This window comes from Narcine bancroftii, chromosome 6 (genome assembly GCF_036971445.1).
Source record: "Narcine bancroftii isolate sNarBan1 chromosome 6, sNarBan1.hap1, whole genome shotgun sequence".
NCBI lineage: Eukaryota > Metazoa > Chordata > Chondrichthyes > Torpediniformes > Narcinidae > Narcine > Narcine bancroftii.
The window spans coordinates 176,537,835-176,556,387 of NC_091474.1; the positions used below are offsets into that span (position 1 = coordinate 176,537,835).

At 37.7% G+C, this 18,553-nt stretch overlaps 1 long non-coding RNA gene across 2 annotated transcripts; it reads left to right on the forward strand.

The window, feature by feature from the left end:
* Nucleotides 1-989: 989 nt before the first annotated feature.
* Nucleotides 990-14,030, forward strand: LOC138737669 (uncharacterized). 2 transcript variants are annotated; one of them, XR_011341130.1, is made up of 4 exons: nt 990-1,193; nt 7,923-8,030; nt 9,325-9,407; nt 13,518-14,030. It is a non-coding gene; the product is annotated as an uncharacterized lncRNA (long non-coding RNA). The 2 variants fall into 2 exon arrangements; XR_011341129.1 differs by lacking the exon at nt 7,923-8,030 and having other exon boundaries at nt 13,518-14,026.
* Nucleotides 14,031-18,553: the final 4,523 nt, after the last annotated feature.

Genomic DNA, 18,553 nt, shown 5'->3' on the forward strand with positions numbered 1-18,553 from the left:
AGGGAACAAAGCAACACAATTTTCACCTTGATTCAAGCTCAAATACAATGACATCATTGGTTAATAATCACACATCTCCACCTGTTTGGCTAAATGGTGAAGCAGAAAGCTTCACATTACCACTGCCATGGAAGTCTCAGTAGAATTGCATATGAGGCTGGCGTGCTGTCTTTTTTCGGTAGCTAAAGGAACATTCTGCTCCCTCCATCAGCATTTGGTCTCTCCTATACAAGGGAGATTATGAGAAAGAAGTGCTTTACTGTAAATTGGAGGATATACAAGGCAACCCTTGTTTCAGTTGGAGAAAATTATCAAAGGACATGAGATCGCAGAAGCTTGAATCTGGAGCAGCAAACAGTCTGCTGGAGGAACTCAGTGGGGCAAGCAACATCTGCCAATGCTTCATGTTGAGATCCTGCTTCAGGACATTCTGCAGTCTATGGTTGCCTGTGCTGATGGAAATCAGCAATCCAGGCATACCTCAGTGCTTGGGAGCGTCTTGCTCACCAATGAAATCATAAAATCATGTCCAGCCATTGCAGAGAAGCTCGATTGTTGCTTTCCTCTCTATTTCAAGAGACATTCGGGTGACATTAGGAAAGCTGGTCTTGATTTGGAATGCTAACTCTACTTCTCTTTCCAGAGATTCAGGTCCTGAAGGGTGGGATGAGGAAGGTAACAGAGCAGACGGCACCAGCCACTGGTTGGTGTGAAAGAGAGAAAGATAATTTTTGGATAGAATTGCTGCCTGAATATGCCTGGGATTCTTTGATCTTGGAAGCTAGGCAGGCACAGGACTTGTTAGTAATTGGAGGGGGAGACTGCCAGAAACACCAGGTGCTGTACGTTTGTGTGAGGGGCACTGGAAAAAATGGTGACTCTCTGTCTGCCTTACAGTTGACAGATTTATAGAATTTCAGGTATGTTACATTCTAAATGTAGTATTACATGACAATAATAGAACCTTTATATTTGAGAATGCTGAAAGGAGAAGAAAAGACGTGTTTGGTAGAGTCATCCTGTTGGCAATATCAGAAATTATGGAGGATGATCTGTTGAAAGTGAAAACTGGTTGAGTGGAAGGTTAAGACCATTATTATTCCTGTTCTGGGGAAATGTTTGAGCAGCATTGCAGAAAATGGTGTAAAGTCAAGAGTTTTCCAGACGATGGTGGAGAGGAATGCTCATCTGAGGTAAAAGGAAGATTATATTGGCAGAACAATAGAACCATAGAACATAACAGCACAGAAACTGGCCTCTTTGGCCCTTCTAGTCTGTGCTGAACCATTTTTTTGCCTCAGCCCACTGACCTGCACCCAGTGCATAGCCCTCCATACTTCTCCCTTCCATACACCTGTTTAAATATCTCTTAAATGTTTAAAATTGAGCCTGCATTCACCACTTCATCTGGCAGCTCATTCCACACACCCACTACTCTCTGTGAAGTTACCCCTCATGTTCCCACTAACTAAACTTTTCCACTTTCACCTTAACCCCTGTTCTCTGGTTGTATCACACTTATCCTCGGTGTAAAAAAGAACCTTATCAACATTTACTCTGTCTATCCTCATAATTTTAAATATCTCTATCAAATCTCCCATCATTCTTCTATGCTGTAGAGAATAAAGTCCTAACCTGTTTAACCTTTCCATGTAACTCAATTCTTGAAGATCAGGCAACGTCCTAGTAAATCCTCTCTGCACTCTTTCTATCTTATTGATATCTTTCCAGTAGTTAAGTGACCAAAACAGCACACAATATTTCATATTTGACCTCACCAATGTCTTATATAACTTTAACATAGCATCTCAACTCCTGTACTCATAACTTTGATTTATGAAGGCCAACATGCCAAAAGGTCTCTTTACAACCCTATACACCTATGATGCCACTTTCATGGAATTATGTATCTGTATTCCTAGATCCCTCCGATCTACTGTACTCCTCAGTGGCCTACCATTTATCATGTATGTCCTTTCTCAGTTTGTCCTTCCAAAATGCAACACCTCACACCTGTCTGCATTAAATTCCATCTGCCACTTTTCAGCCCAATTTTCCAGCTGGTCCAGATTCTTATGCAAGCTTTGAAAACCTTTTTCACTGACCACAACATGTCAAATCTTAGTGTCATCTTCAAACTTGCTGATCTAATTTACCACATTATCATCCAGATCATTAATATAGATGACAAACAACAATGGACCCAGCACTGATTCCTGAGGCAGACCACTAGTCACAGGCTTCCAGACTGAGAAGCAATCATCCACCACTACACTCTGGCTTCTCCCCTCCAGCCATTGTTGAATCCAGTTCACTACTTCACCATGAATACCTAGAGTCTGAACCTTCCTGACTAACCTACCATGCAGGATCTTGTCAAAGGCCTTACGAAAATCCATGTAGACAAGATCCACAGCCTTTACTTTGTAAACTTTCCTTGTAACCTCTTTGAAAAACTCTATAATATTGGCTAAATACAACTTACCATGCACAAAGCCATGTTGACTATCCCTGATGAGTCCATCGCTATCTAAACAATTGTGTATCCAATCTCTTAGAATACTTTCCAATAATTTACCTACATCAGGTTCACTGGCCTAAATTTTACAGGGTTACTTATGGAGCCTTTTTTTAAACAATGAAACAACATGAGCTACTCTCCAATCCTCTGGCACCACACCTATGGCTAAGGATATTTTAAATATTTCTGTCAGATCCCCTGTAATTTCTAAACTAGCCTCTGTCAAGGTGTAAGGGAATAACTTGTCAGGTCCTGGGGATTTATTCATCCTTATTTGCTCTAAGACGGAGGCATTTCCTCCTCTTTAATCTGTGTAGGTTCCACGACCTCACTGCTTGTTTTCCTAACATCCCACAACTCTGTGCCATTTTCCTGAGTGAATACTGATAAAAAAAAAACATTTAAAACCTCTCCCATCTCTTTTGGCTCCATACAAAGCTGACCACCCTGATCTTCAAGAGGACTAATTTTGTCCTTTACTATCCTTTTGCTCTTAATATATATGTAGAAACCCTTAGGATTTTCCTCACATTGTCTGCCAAGACAACCTCATCTTCTTTTAGCCTTTCTGATTTCTTTCATGAGCTTTTACTTTGATTTGTTATACTTTTTAAGTATCTCATTTGCTCCTTGTTACCTATACCCGTTATACACTTCTCTCTTCTTCTGAACCAGATCCGCAATATCCCTCAAAAACGAAGGTTCCCCATGACTTCTCGCCTTGCATTAGGAACATACACACTTTGTACTCTCAAAACTTCACCTTACCTTGCACATCCTTGCCAGAAAACAACTTTTCCCAATATATGCATTCTAGATCCTTTCTCATTTCCTCAAAATTGGTCCTTCTCCAATTTAGAATCTCAACCCAAGGCCCAGACCTCCATAAAGTCCATGTAGACAACATCCACTTTGAATCTCCTGCCTCTCACCTTAAACAGGTGGTCATCTCAAACTATTTAAGAGAGACATCTCTTGGAGTGTAATTTCAGTCCACTGTCAAACATAAGGCAAGGAATTGCTTGGGATGGGGTAAAATGGGTTGGGGAGGATTCCTCAGGTGCCCTAGACAGGATTTAAAAAAAAACAACATACAGAGTTAATTTCATTATTTACACAGTAAGGGTGCAGTTTCTTAGGACTATCAGTCTTGCAGGGCATAATCCTGGAGACATATGCCCTCAATATTCAAATAACCTTTTATACATCCTTTGTAAAATTGTTTAAAGGAAATTAAAACAAAACAAAACATTTTTTTTTATTTGCTGCCTCACCAATCTTTAGAATTTATCTTTAGAATATTTGCAGCAATATACACAAAATTAATTTTAAGTGCTTGAGAATTGGCAGGTGTTCATGCTGTCATCTTAAATTGCAGCAGTTAAGTGATGATATTATATTATTAAAATATACAAAAGAATATGCTGGAAATCCAAAATAAACAAAATTCTGGGAATAGTCAAATGGTCATGCAGCAGCTGTGGTCTTAGAAACTGAATTAGTTTCAGGTCAATTATCATTCCACAGAGATACATAGATTTGAAGAGGTTTACATGTGCATGACAGGCCCCATAGAACAACATCTGGTCAGCTGGTATATTGACAATGCTCAGGGTATGGCCCTGAGGAAATGAAGTTCACCAGGATCAGGGTGGACAAGTTAGAGGGAGCGTCAGTAGAAAAATTCAAACAATCAACCCCATGTTGACAATTTACGATCAAAATGTTACCTTAGAGGCCAGAGGGAAGATTGCAGGTGGACGGAGAATATTGAAATGGTGAAAAGTGTCCATCAAACAAGGGGCAGTCATCATCCAATTAAGTAAGTGTTGAAGCTAAGGCAGTGGAAGAGTTGCTTGAAAAATCTTTACCAATCTATGGTGATAACATAAGAATATAAACACATATGAACTAAGAGAAGGAATAAGCCATTTACTCTCCAGATCCAGCTTCACCAATCATCATGTTTGGTGCTAACTTCCAGTAATATTTTTCTATCTCCTTTTTCCCTTTATGCCAAGGGATCTGTTTTAAATACCATAAGCATAACTATGCCTCTGGGGTAGAGAATTCCAAAGGTTTGTTGCCCTCTAATTAAATTTTTCCTCTTTTAAGTCTTATTTTCTGATTGGGCTTCTGGTCATAGACTCTTCAGTTAGGAGAATCTTCCTATCTTCAGGAATTCCAGCATGTCTAGATTCAAGAAGAGTTTTCTTTTCCCCCAACAGCTATGAGGCTCTTGAACCTCCCTGTATTACTCTAACTTTAAACTATTTCAACAACACAAAAAAATTCCTGTCTGTCCTATTGAAATACCACACTTTTTTCCTGCATAACTGTAATTATGAATTTACCTTTCATATTTATAATGTCTTCCCTTATGGTAATTTAATATATATTAGAGTTGTTATATAAATAATATATATGTATATATATATATATATATATATATATATATATATATATAAATATATATATATATATATATATATATCATGTACACTAATTGTTTGGCAGCAGTAAATAAGAATGTAGGGCATTTGGAAACCAAAACCATCCTGAATACTCTATTTGCCATGCCTTCAAAGTGCAATAAGGTTCTATGTTCAAAACCTCTCACAATAAAGGCAAACATATTATTTTCCCTTTCATTCATTTGTCACACTTTCATGGCATCCTTCAACAGCTTGTGCACAAGTCTTGGTCAAGACTGCACAATATCTCAAATGCTCTGTTTTTTTCTAATATGATCACCAAAGTGGATGAGCTCACATCCATGCAGTCAGACTGAAACTTTTTACATTTTCCCCCATATTATTAATCCCATTAACATCACCAGAAAACTTGAAAATCATTTGCCCCTGAGCCAAATTATTGATATATACGTAGTCCCCGATATTCAACCATAATTTGGACCAAAGGATCGGTCATATCTCAGAATGGACGCAAGTCAGAATTTTGCCTGCGCACATTGAGTACCAAAGTCTTAAAGCAAACTTTAAATAAAATATATTTTCATCGTAGATTTTTGTTTTATTTGACAAATTATAACAGGGATTTAGGGTATGTAAAAGCCAAAATATGCAAACTTACTTTGTTATTCAGCGTTCCGGGATCCATAGGCTGGTAGCAGCCATCTTTATTCCTGTGCGCATGCGTAAGTCTTTGGTTGGCGTATGCGCAGTGGGTTTGCACATTGGAGTTCAGTTGGCGCATGCTTGATGGGTTCACATATTAGAGTTTGATTGGTGCATGCACAAGTCAAGCTCCCTGATGATATTGAACCAACTGTGCATATGCCAACCGTAGACTTACAGATGCACATAGGAATCAAGATGTCCGTGCATAGCCTATGGACCCCGGGACACTAACCATCAAGGTAAGTACACACATTTTGGTTCTTACATTCCCTTGTATCTCTGATATAGTTTGAAAAATACAACATAAACTGTGTAAATTTTATATTTTTTCTCATATACATTTTTTAAAAATTTGGTCATATGTGCAAATGAATGTAAATCGAGTAGGTTGTAAGTGAGGAAGTACCTATAGTTTGTAAATAGCTGGATTTGAAGTACAAATTTTTACATTCTACCTCTATTCCCATCTGCCAACCTGACAATGACCCACTCTTTGCTTTTTTTCAATTTTTAATCCATAACAGAATATTACTCCAATTCTTGTTCTCTAACCTTCTAAACCAACCAGTGGTACAGGATTTTATCAAACATGTTCCAAAATCTCAATAAACCACATCTAGTATTTCTTCCACTGGTCATATCCTCATCAAATTAATCAAGGTTGATATTAGTAAAGGTTTATCATTTTTTCTTCATAAATCCAGGTTAACTCAGTTAATCTTATTATTCTTTCCAGAAGTGTCTCTTTACTCCATCCTTCATTTCTCTCTGAAATTCTTGTGGTCATAGGCAATGCAGCTTTCGTACGTTCCAGCCTACAAACATCCCACTATAACATTCTCTAGTATACCTTTAAAAATTGTAAGAGACTTTGAAGACATGTTGAATTTCTTTAGGCTTCTAAGGAAGTAGGTGGATTTGGTGGGCTTGCAACTAAAAATGATCAGAGAGAAAATACATTGCGGAGCTCAGAGAGAGAACAGTAGTATGAGATGGACTGTATTGATGACAGAGACCAGCATGGATTCAGTCGGCTGATTGGCCTTCCAGCGTTGTAACCATTTATTGATTCTATCAACTTTGGTTAGAAGGGGAGAAGGTTTGTGGGGAGAATAAACACAAGCAATAATCATTGAGCCAAATATCAACACTCAATTTTCTGTCTGGGCACTCTCAAACGGGATGGCATAAACATAGACTATCCAGTTTCTGCTAGCCTGCCCTCTGTTCTCCCTCCCTTCCCTTCCCTTTCCCTTTGTCTTCTTTTCTCCAGCTCTCCACTCCCTTCCCTCTCCATCCACAGAGCCATCCCTCCTCCCCTTGTTTGCTCGTATGCTCTCCCTCCCTTATCCACCTATTACCTCCTCCTTTTGTGGCTCTGCTCCTCCCCCTACATTTTTCCATATCTTGATGAAGGGTTCAAGCCCGAAAGATTGGTCTTGTATCTTTATCTTTGCAACAAAAAATGCCCCTTTTGACCTGCTGAGTTTCCTCACCATTGTGGTTTTTCAGGCTAACTTACCTGGATAGCAGGGAAAACAGGTTTATGGTATCACCAGTTATATATAAAAAAAATTCAATTCAATTCCTCAAGTGCTTATCCAGCATTGCTTTGTCTAAACTACTTCCTGAGTAGAGAATTTCTCATTCCAAATAAAGAGATTTTTTCTGATCTTTTTCAAATGGATTTAATAGTCACAAATGATTTGATCACAAATCATTCTATTTAGTTTTAGTCTATCAAATTATAATGTTATTTCCTCTGAGTTTGCCCTGGATCTCTGTCATGTTACCCTTTAGTCTTTTTATTTTCACAAAATGAGTTCCAGTCTGCTCCTTTGCCATATGATGGTCTCTTCTCTGGGTATTACATTTAATGAAGAATACAGAGGCCATGTGGAGAGTAATGTAAACATTTATAAAAGCTAATGTGAAACCTTAGCAGGGGATATTAGAGTAACCTCGGGAGGCAGAATGAAAACTCGCTCAGCGGGAGGAGTGGTGGAAGGTTGAAGAGAACTATTCTAAGCCCATGAAGACCATGTTCTTTCTGATTACCTTTCCAAAATGCATATATCCCCCTTGTTCCTTCTTTTGATTTTCACCTGAACCCCTCACACGAGGAGGTAATGCCATTGTCCAACCTTTCTCCTTCTTGGCTAAAGCAGCACTGACTGGGACACCCACTGTTGGAGATGTCCATGAGGAATCTCATGTTGTAGGTACTGAACTTTACATCATGACTTCTTGATCCACTGCAGTGCGGGAAAGACTCAATTGTCGGGACAAAACCAAAGGGAAAAGCTGTGAGTATCACAACGTGAGACTGCCTGTCCTGTCGGCACCATCCCTGCAGCAACCAAGGCAGTGTGAGTATCACACCACTGATGCAGTCTATGGTGTTAGCACCACCACTGTCTCTCCAACGGCCTGGGCTCTTTCCCACAGGATTTCTCATTCGAAGCCCAACAGTCGGACTGCAGCCGGGAAGACAGCCGAGCTCTCAGTTGTAGATTAACCGACACACAGGGGCAGTTGTTGGCACTCAGTGTTTGAATTTCAATGGTAGCAGCTCGATGCTCTCATTGGAGGATAGGGATGATGCTTCTCGTAGTCAGTGAGATGATCAGGGGAGACATTACCAACGCTAGTGCTGCAGGTGGTGGGGGAGGTCACAATACCTCATCGGGGGGGGGGGGGGGGGCAATGCCTGTGAATACCTCCTCCTTGGTGCTGACCCTGAGTGAAACGTTAGAAAAAGGAGAAACTCCTTTCATTTGGAAAAAAGTAATTAAAAGATAAAAGCTTTGAGAAAATTAATAGAAAAAAAAACTATTTCCACTGGTCAGTGCATCTGTAACAAGAGTGTATGAAATATAGATGATTAAAGGAAATACCTGTAGTGTCAGAAACAGTGATGAAAATCAAAAGCATTACAAATTTTATAAAGGAAATGAATATATGTATTTTCCAATGAAATATTTAAAGTAAATTGAAAAAAGAGATTAAAGTAAATTGCTCTTTCCCAGAGGAATTCTGCTGTGCCTTAAAATGTTTATGAAACAGTAGGGGTGGAGGATGAGGTGGTAAGAGTCTTCTGGTTTTTTACAGCCCTGAACTATGGGCTCTGCTGCACCAATAAATCCAACTTTCACATTTAAACATGTGCTAAGCTTTTTCTGATTGCTTAAATGGTGTACAGGAGAGAGCAAAGCCAATCTGGAGTTTTGCTGCAGTCATCCATTTCCAACAACATTATTCATTCACTAAAATTTAACTGAATAGAAAATAGGCTACCATATTTAATAAGGTGTGAAATTCCCTAATTTATTGCAGAGAAATCATTATTGATTGCACTGTGATTCATTCACTAGTATTTCCCAATCACAGAGGTAAGAGGGTGAAAAATCCCTTTAACTGCTAAACTGCCAAACTTCTCATTGTCCATTTAGAGATGAAATAGTGTTAAAGAAATTAAAGATTTCAAAGAAATCTATGATAAAATGAAGTATGATGTTTTCTTCACAAAAATATGATAGAAAAATTAAATATGTATTAATATTATTTGCCATTGTAATGTTTTCCTGTCAAATTCCTCAAGCAAATTTCTTGTGGAGCCTATAGCAAATCAAAATATGGAATGTCTCCCCCATTTATATCTAGAGAGAAGTATAAACTGGATACAAACTGAAAACATGGATTAAAAGAGCACTGATAGTAATGGAAAATGCTGAAACAAACAACAGGTCAGTCAGAGTGAAATTATATTAGCATTTTCAAGTCAAAAGACAAATCAGCAGAACTAATTTCCTGCTTTTATGTCAAATTTCTGCATCTGCAGATTTGTGATCCACATTTACTGAATTTTGAATGTCAGTTGGTTAGATGATTTCCACAATATAATCAACTTCCAGTCATCAAATCCTTCACCTGAGCAAACTTAAGCCCAGGGAGCTGTCAATATTCCCAACTTTCAAATATATTTTCAATGTGGTTGTTCAATATTCCCTGAACTTTGCATTTCAGAATTTCAGACACATGACTCTCTATGGACTCTTCGAAATATTTAGCTTACCAATCAACTGGCATTTGAAGCCTTCAACCTCAATGTTTTAGAAAGTATTTTGTGGTGATTTATGGAACAAAATAAAAAGACTGATGATTTTCAGGTCAAGTCTCTGCTTACTGGACCATAGAATGATAATGCCCCAAAAGAAGCCACTGTTACACTCAATGGAAATTCTGTTTTCTTTGTGCCATTCTGGTAAAGTGTTTTACACTTATTGCAATATCAAACATCCTAACAAATGTGGAATGTTCAGAATTGGAGACAAATAAAAGCTAAGAATTAATCAATGAATTGCAAACAATTACTACACCTTCTCTGATATAATTCCTCTTCCTGGACTTTGTAAATAAGTCACTCTGGCTCCTACTGAAAGAATAAAAACAGAAAATGTTGGAAACATGCAGTGACTGTGGAAGAAGATTAACGTTATTGGTCCAGTATCCTTGGCATAGTCAGGTGACTTATCCTGTAACTTACCTAAAGTGGCTGGTTCAGGTGGACATAAAAGCAGACTTTTTCCCCCCCAAAGTTTCCAGGTGAACATTTAGATCTATCCCAAAACTATTCTAAAAGATTAATTATTCTTTCATTTTATTGCTGCTTGCAAGAATTTAATGGTCTTAGTTTGGGGCTTCAAATGTAGTCGGAATGCGACTGTAACCAAAGTTACAGAATGTTGTGATCATTCCTGCACACTGCTACCTCATGAATGTGTTTGCTGGCATTTGCTGCAGAAAACATCTGCAGCATTAGGGGTGGGTGCCAGCAATATACTGCCACTGATATGTGCACTGCTGGCAACTTAAGAGCAAAGTGAATTTTGTGCACACTACAGGTGCTACATCTGTACATTAATGGCAGAATATTGCTCTATAGTTTTCAGACTTTATTTCTACCACCATAATGTTATTTACACTGTTCAAAGACAATGAAATTTATCAACGACTGTAATTTCCTATTTGCATTTTGCCAGTAAAATTAAAACTTAACTTTTGGAGAACAAAAGACAAAATAACCTAGTTCATATTGCTTCATAGCATATGGTTTTAATGCATTAACATGAACTAGTAACATACTGACCAAGTCAGCAGTAAAAGTTAAATGCATACATTAAGCAATACTATAATTTGCACCAGAGCCCCCCTGCATCTCCACTCAGAAACCTCAGAATGATTTTGGCTTTATTGGATTACCATGATAAAATCCAACCTCTGCCTAACACAAAATAGTATATAAAACACTAAAATTAAAATGCATTGTCATACCAAAAATAACTGTTATAAATAATCAAGAGGCTTAAAAAAAAATAAATTAGAAGCAAGTGCCAATTTTAATAAATAATGATTTTACCATTCAATTTCCATTCTCCTCTTTTGATAATTGAAGTAAATTACAACATGAATTCACAGCCTCAGTCCTATTTAAAACAATGGACATAGAATCATGAACATTTAATCGGAAAAGAATAAAAGACAATTTTAAAAAAGCTTACTCTAGCTCTCTTAAGTGATTACGAGAACCAATGTATCCACAAACCCTCAATGGTTCATCTGTAGAAGTTGTTGAGGGACAATGGGGTCATGTCAAATATACTCAGTCTCCTGAGAAAGTACAAGCGTTGATGCACTTTCTTGGCTGATACATCGGCATCTTGGTCTAGGTCAGGTTATTGGAAAATTTTAATGCTAGGAAATTAAGGTTGTTAGCTATATCCAGCTCAGTGTCATCCATGTTAATAGAGGGTGACCCCTATATCTCTTAATGAATATAACTGACTAAGTCTTTAATTTTTAAATGTTGACGTTCAGCACAGTAGCAGGTTCTTCCAGCCCAAATACTCCAATTAGCCTCAAACCCAAGTACATTTTGAAAGGTGGGAGGAAACTGTTGCACCCTGAGAAAACCTAAACAGACATGGGCAGAACATACAAACTCCTTTTCAACATTACTGATTCGAACCTAGATTGCTGGTGTTGTAATAGTGATGCGCTAACTGCTACACTAACCATGTCACCTATTCTTATCGGCAATGAATTCTGGATTTGAGTGAACACAACAGTCAGAATTCATGAGTGAGATCATTGAGTCAGGTTTAAATGACCGTGGAAGGTGGGTAGAAGGGTCAGCTGACCAGGGCCTTCAGATCTTGTCAAAGAGGCCTACCCAGGACTTATTTCCAAATTGCTCAGGGAGGCATATTTAAAACACCATTGTACAGAGCCAGCAGTAATATGCAGTAGGTTTGTGAGCACACTGTGACAGATACCCTGGAACAATATGAACTAACTTCTGTCAATAATATTCCAAATAAATATCTTTACTGGGAATTATGGCATTACTCCTATGTTTGATGTTGGAAAAAGACATCCATTGATATGGGATTATAATACAAAAGAACCATTTGAATTTCCAACAAGATCAGATTTGATCCAATAGCCACTAATGACCCAGTTCATACTTTTGAAATATAGATTTTCTCACACATAGCAAAAGAAATTGCCAAGTGACAAAATCTTGAGGCAAAGAAATGTTGGAAGGAATGCAAATCAACACCTATTAATTGGGGTAGAGGCTGGAAAAATGTTCAGTAGTAATTTAATACATAGAAGATAGAACAGAACAATTGTATAAATATATAACAGTATAGCTGAACAATATCTGTTCTTTTTTTTTACACTTAATTCAACAATGCCTTACATGTTTGAATGCAAATCAAAATAGGTTGGTCATTCAAAATGTAAAAGCAAAATGCTACAAGTACTCCCAGGCCAGGTGGCATCTGTGCAGGAAGAGGCTGGAAGTCAATGACTGAGACGCAATGACCTTGGAAGAATACTTCAGATAAATGGTCACCTGAAATGTTCATTCTATTTCTCTCTCCACATGCTGCCTGACACATTGATTATCTCAAGCACTTTCAAAGTGTCTTGTAGTAAGAATCGTCAACAAGAAGTCTGAAGTTCACCTCAAATCATTTATTCTCTTTTGATTGCATCTGCAAATACTGCACCAGCTCATTCTGTTGAGGAGCAAGAAGAGTAACTTTTGAATTTTTATTTTTCACTGTACAAACTCCAAAATTGGCTGGCAGTATTGCTGAGTAATAACAGTTTGGGCCATATGCCGCATATCTGGACCATTAGCTCACTATTGATTGAGGTACTTTGATTAAATTTGTTGCTTTACATCAATTTAGAAGTGCCCTGGCTATGAATCCTGCAATACTTCACCACACTGGACAATAACCGATGTGAGCTATAATTCACTTAGGACTTCAAAGTTTAATTTAGAACATGTGCTTAGTTTTTCCCATATGCAACTCTTTTTTTCCAGCTATTTTATTTGAATCCTTCCCAAAATATGAAGTGAAATATTTATCAGCTTATAACTATGCAATAAAAGAGATCAAACAAAAATATAATTAATATAACATTTCTGAGCTATTTAATTATCTAATATTTGAATCAATGAAAATAAATGATAAAGACCATAAAATTGAGATCAATCAAATCATTTTTTTGAAAATTATTATGTTGCATTAGTAATTTAAGATCATAGTTCACCAAAAACTACATCCATGATGAAAGAATAACCATTTATTTGGGCTATTCCTACATTTTAGCTCGAGCTTTATATCCAGCCGATTAAAAAAAATCAGATGCTTTAAATCTAATTTGCTAATTCATTTTATGATAAATTCAGTGATATCTCACCCCAATTTGCCTTCATTTAGATTTATTGCTGAATAAGTTTCCTGCCTCTAATCCTTTGCCTTCTGCTCTTATAGTGATGGAAAACCCACGACCACTTTTATAGTTGGAGAGCGAGTGGAATACATCAAATCATTAACACATCAAAGGAAACTACAGATTTTAGAGTTGTTATCCTTAAAGAGATATGTTCATCCCGAAAAGTCCATTATTCTGATTAAGCTTTTTTCTTAGTGATACCTAAAATGCTTTACATCAAAATGCAAGTCGCACAAATGTGTATTTTACCAAATACATATAGATTTTAAAGAATAAATTTTACCATCTGTAATGCTGTTAACTGGTCCCCTCCATTAATGCATTTGTTTCAGAACCATGAGGAAAGGTAGCTGTGACAATAAAGTTCACAAGAATTAAACAAGTAAGTCAGCACAAGATGAGAGTTGAGTGCAATGCACAAACATGCTGGAGAGACTCACCGGGTCACACAGCCTCCATGGGAAGTGAAGGGCAACAAAGGTTTTGGGCCTGCAACCTTGTCATGGTATAAGCAAAAGCAGGCAGGTACCTGAATAAAAAGATGGGGAGGTGGAGGAAAGAATAAGGGAGAAGCTCTGGCTATCAGGTAAGGGTTTAGAGGTGGAGAGAGGTGGGAGGGTAGAAGAGAGAACAGCTGAGAAGAGATTGGGGAGGAGCTATCTCTCTGAATAGGGAGGGAAAAGAGTGGAAAGCTGGAGAAAAGGAGACCGAGGGATGGAAAGGGCAGTAATAAAATTGTGCCTCGTGGCTTCCAGTTTTGGTAATAAAAACCTCCCCCCATTACTTCTCAGCTTTTTTCTCTTGTGCCCTCCCACTCATATTCACATATGACCTCTTGCCTGTGATGCTGTACTCCTCACCCCCCCCCCCCACCCCATTTTATTCAGGCAACTGTCTGCTTTTTGTTCATACCTTAATGAAGGGCTCAGGCCCAAAACATTGGTTAAGTACCTTTATCTTTGCAACATAAAGAACACTGGGTGGTTTGCTGAGTTTGTCCAGCATTTTTGTATAAACTATAATCACAACGCCTGCAAATTTTCATGTCTAAGCCAATTTACTTCAGTGCCACTTTCTTCCACTAACTCCATGTTTCTTAATTCCTTTAATATCCAATAATGTATCAATCTCCATCTTGAATAAACTCAACTACTGACCCCCTGCAATCCTCTTGGGTAAAGAATCCCAAAAATTCATACCCTCCCTCCCTTGGATGAAGAATGACTTCTAATCGCAATATCATTTAACCCCCCTCACTGTTTAAAAACTCTTATTTCTTTATTCATCACTACTGGCAATGCACCCAGATTTGTATTATCAGAAAATGTAGATATATAGATTACACTTGATTCCCTCATTTTAATCTTTAGTCCAAATTGTGGACCTTTGGAACCATGTGACTAATCCTTCCAGCATCTCATTGGTAACACTTAGTTCATGCATGCTTATGCCACTCTGTTTTGTGTCTAAAAGCTATCTTCAATTAATTGCAGGATGTTATCTCTGCATCTAACTGTTCTAATTTTGTTCAATAACCTAGTGTGTGGTTCTTAATTTAAAGTATCCAGAAAGTCCAAAAAACACTGGGCTGCTCTTATCTATTCTGCCAGTTACAGCGTTGAAACACAGATTTTCAACTGTGATATCACTTTCATAAATCCATGTGGACTGGTCTGATGTTCCCTTTTCATTCTCTCTCAGTTGTCTTAAACAGTGAGGATTCAACACAGTTCATTTAAAAATGTAAGAGTAAAACTACTTCCTGTTCTTGTACAACCAGGAACAGAATGATCTATTTATCACTGTCATCAAGGAAGTAAGGCAGAGAGTAACAGGAATTTTTCTTGGTGTGAAAAAGGAGAAAGTGCAGATGTGAAAACAGAAACATTGGGAATATTCAGCATGTCTGGCAGCACCTATGGAGAGCGAAAAATAGTTAATTTTTTTGGTCTATGTCTTTACATCACACAAAAGATTGTCAGGTTGAAGTGCTGGATGTGTTTCATTCTCCACAGCTGATTCCAAATCCATATCTCTTCATGCAATAATTTTCATAAAGAATGATATGGGCAGATTCCATAAGATTTCAGAAGAACCAGGATTATGGGCACCACTATAGCAATGGCATTATTTGTAGTTGATGCAGACAAACTACAGCCAAACAATCTTCTTCCAATGGTTTTATGTCGTTAAGCTTGAATGAAAGATCGCCACCCAGCAAAAATTTAACATCTGATAAACAGTTGACACAATGAAGCTATTTCACTCTTCATCAAAATTTGTTACATTTTGACTGATGAATACAAGAAACAAAGACAAACAACATAACTCATACTCTTATGTGGATTTCAAATTCAAGTTGATGGACAGGATGGGGAAGGCACTTGGCACACCCGGCTACATTGGGAAGGTTATTGAGCACAAAGGTTGGGACATGCCATTTTGTAGAGCTGTACAAAATGTAGGTGAGACTACATGGAGTATTGTGTGCAGTTACGGTACCAATAATAGGAGAGATATCAATGCATTGGAAGAGGTGAAGTGGAAAATTTACCAGGATGATGTCGAGATCACAGGGGTCAAATTGCAGAGGAAGATTGCATAGGATGGTTTTGTTACCCTGGAATGTAGGATGATAGATTATCTTCTAGAGTTGTATAAAATCATGAGCGACTCACAGATGTTTTCCCAGGATTGACAATTCTAGAAATGCAGTTCACAAGTTTATGGTAAGAATAGAGAGACTTAAAAGGGGCCTGAAGGATAATGCTTTCACTTAAAGGGTAGTCTGCATCTCAATTGAGCTGCCTGTGGAAGAAGGCACATTATGACTACTATTTATTGACTGCAACCAATAGTATCAAACAAACTCATCAATAAATTCCATAATCTTAACCTCAGCCCACCCTCTGCAATTAGATCCATAGTTTCCTATCCCACAAGCCACAATCAGTGAGAATTGGTGACAATCATCTTCATCACCAAGGACCCCCAATGTTGTGTACTCAGTCTCCTACTATAACCGCTGTATGCCCATAACTCCATGTCCAAATACAGTTCCAACATCTATAAATTCACTGACAAAACTACCATCATGAGCAGGATCTTTAAAAATGATGAGTCAGTACAGGAGGGAGGTAGAGGGACTTGTAATTCCAGGACGACAACCTGATTCTCAATGACAACAAGACTAAGGAGCTGGTTATAGACTTCCAGCAAAGGGACAGAATTCACCACAACTTACCCCCCCCCCCCGCCCCACCCAAGTCTGTGACAACAGTGATGATGTGGAGATAGCGGCCAGTTTTAAGGTCCTCAGTGAAAACATGTCCAGTGATTGGTCAGGGTCTGATGTTGATGCAATGATCAAGAAAGTGCATCAGTGCCTCTACGTCCTTAGAATCCTGAGGAAATTTGGCAAGTTGCCAGTATCTCTTAACAACTTCTCCAGGTAAACTATTGAAAGCATCCTGTCAGAGTGCATCAGTGTGGTACAGGAACTGCAATGCCCAAGATGGCAAGAAACTGCAGAGGGTTATGAACACATGTCAAGGCATCATACATACACCCGCTCCTCCATCAACTCCATCTATCACTAATGCTGCCAATGTATTAAAAGACTCACCCCACCCCAGCCACACTCTTTTCCTTACCTTCCTGTCAGGAAAACGATACATGAGTATGAGATCACACACCACCAGATTCAAGGACTTTTTTACTACCATTATCAAACTCTTGAGTGAACCTCACACTGATAAAATTATGCTGCCTTTGTTCTGTATCATCTGATTTCCTTCTGCATCTCTCTCTGTAACATTTGGACAGATATGAGAATTGAAAACAGTTAAAAAAGATATGGACTAAATGAAGGCAAAAGGAACTAACCAAATCTTCCAGCTTGGACAAGCTGCACCAAATGGCCTCTTCCATGTTATATTATATAAATAACTTTGCTGTATGCTGGTTAAGAGGTAACTCTCTTAGTCAGTAATTTCAGTTGTCAGTTTGCTTTCACATTGTAGTCCACTTCATGCTCCAAAATGAAATGGCTAGTTCTTAATAAGACTAAATTAATGTTTCTCACTTCAAACTGTTTAGTATATAGATCCTATTGGCAGTAGTTCTCAAAATCTTAAATAAAAGGATCTTCTTAATTCTTCCTTGTGCCGATTAATTTAAAATAAAATCAAAGTACAATTGGTGACACTACCTGCTTCCTGGAAATAATTAAGTTCCATTTATTAAAATGTTTTGATGGTATAGTTGTTACCACGTTGATAGTTTGGGGACTGCCATTGGTATTACCGTCATTATTTGTATTGGCCTTCATGAAAATGATGTAAAATTGATGGACATTCATGTGCATGTGAACATATGAGCATGAGTTTGTCCGTGTATATATGTGTGTATGCTTGCTAGTACATTGACATACTTACTCATAATATAACGTCAAGAACGGTAATATTTACTTTAAACATAGCTAGTTTAACATTACTGAATGAGACATGAAATTTACTTGCAAATTGCATCTGCATAATTTTATTTTCCATTAAGCAGAACAAAAAAAAAGATGAATACCAGAATAAGAAAAATAAAGCCAGCCTTATAGGTATTTCCCTATTACAAAAAAATAGATGAACAAACTTAAAGAAAGAACATTATAAGAAAGAGTTTGTTTTATCATCTTTGAGAACATCTGTGAAAGACAGCTTTGTTTAACTTCATTTATCCTCTGGTTTCTGCCAAAGAGAAGCTTTAATCACAAGATGGGTCAAATTTAATTTAGGTTGTACCTCAGAAACCTCAATTATTTTGTTACACAATTAATTCACTTTATAATAATAATAATCTGAAGCATCTACCTTAACAGGAGTCAATTTTGTTTCAGTTTTCAATTTAAGACTGTAAAATAGTCTTTTAAAATCCAAGCAAAAGATATGTGGGAAAAAAAATTGGAGTCAAGGCTAGACTGAGAGCAATACAATACAAAGAAGCAAAGCATTTAAAGGCATGTACTGCTGGAGTAATTTTCAGGGTAGAATAGTCAAGTCTTATTCAGATAAAATTCTCTTTG